The sequence below is a fragment of the Diachasma alloeum genome, unplaced genomic scaffold (assembly GCF_001412515.2).
Source record: "Diachasma alloeum isolate Michigan unplaced genomic scaffold, Dall2.0 Dall_scaffold_00821, whole genome shotgun sequence".
Lineage (NCBI taxonomy): Eukaryota > Metazoa > Arthropoda > Insecta > Hymenoptera > Braconidae > Diachasma > Diachasma alloeum.
This window is the reverse complement of record NW_021680949.1, coordinates 77,339-78,295: the sequence shown is the minus strand read 5'-3', so window position 1 is coordinate 78,295 and position 957 is coordinate 77,339.

Below are 957 nucleotides of genomic sequence, written 5' to 3'. Positions count from 1 at the left end.
CCTTAATCTCTGCTGGGGGAGGAGAAATGGATTTTTCAATGGCGAGAGCCGTTTGGGGACTCACTCGATCCATAAATATTCGTTTCTCCCCCTCTAATTCAGATGAAGGGATAAAACAGATCGCAATCAGTTGAGGATTCAATTTTCAATCGATTGGCAACCGTTTCATCCCTTCGCCCTCATTAGGGAAGGAGAAATTGATTGTTATATTAAGGGCAGGATTCCGCCGCCCGTCGGCGTTTCGAACTGCGGTAGGTTTCCCTCACCTACTCGACAGCGAACATCACCGCTCGCTCCACCCTCCGATTCCCCCATACGCGTTTCCCCCCACTCTGCGCCGTTATCGACGCTCTCACACACTCCCTGTTTTACTTACAGGTACGTACTCGCTACGAAATTTTGTGGTTGAAGCGTTTCCATCGGCGCTAGCAATCTCCCTTATAATCTCTGCCAGAGCCACCGGGAACAGGGAACACGGGACGACGAAGCATAGGAGACCCCCAGTCTAGGTGTTATTATGTCTATGTCATACACAGTAACAGCTGAAGAGCAGTAACTAGCGAATTTCACCAACGGATTTTTTGTTTGCTCGCTAAGGAATTTCGGTTTAATATTTTCACCGTCCCCAAATCATTTCTTTTAAATGCATTTTGTAGGAAAACGGAGTACTTAATCAAAAATCGGGCTCCGTAATTGAGTTCCCCGGAATGTTCTCTTTATTCCTGATACAAATATTCATTTTTCAAATCGTTTTTCATGTAGTTGCGTTCAAACACAGATATCGAAGAGTCGTGTTATGGACCGTCAAAAGTATATACCCCTCCCTCTGGTTTGCCTCGGGGTAAAAAAGGTAAGAGTAAAGACAAATAGTCAAACATAAAGAATCCAACACTGAATTGAGAGACAATTGAGAATCAATAATCCAACTCTCAACTCTAAATAAAGTCGAGAATCAGT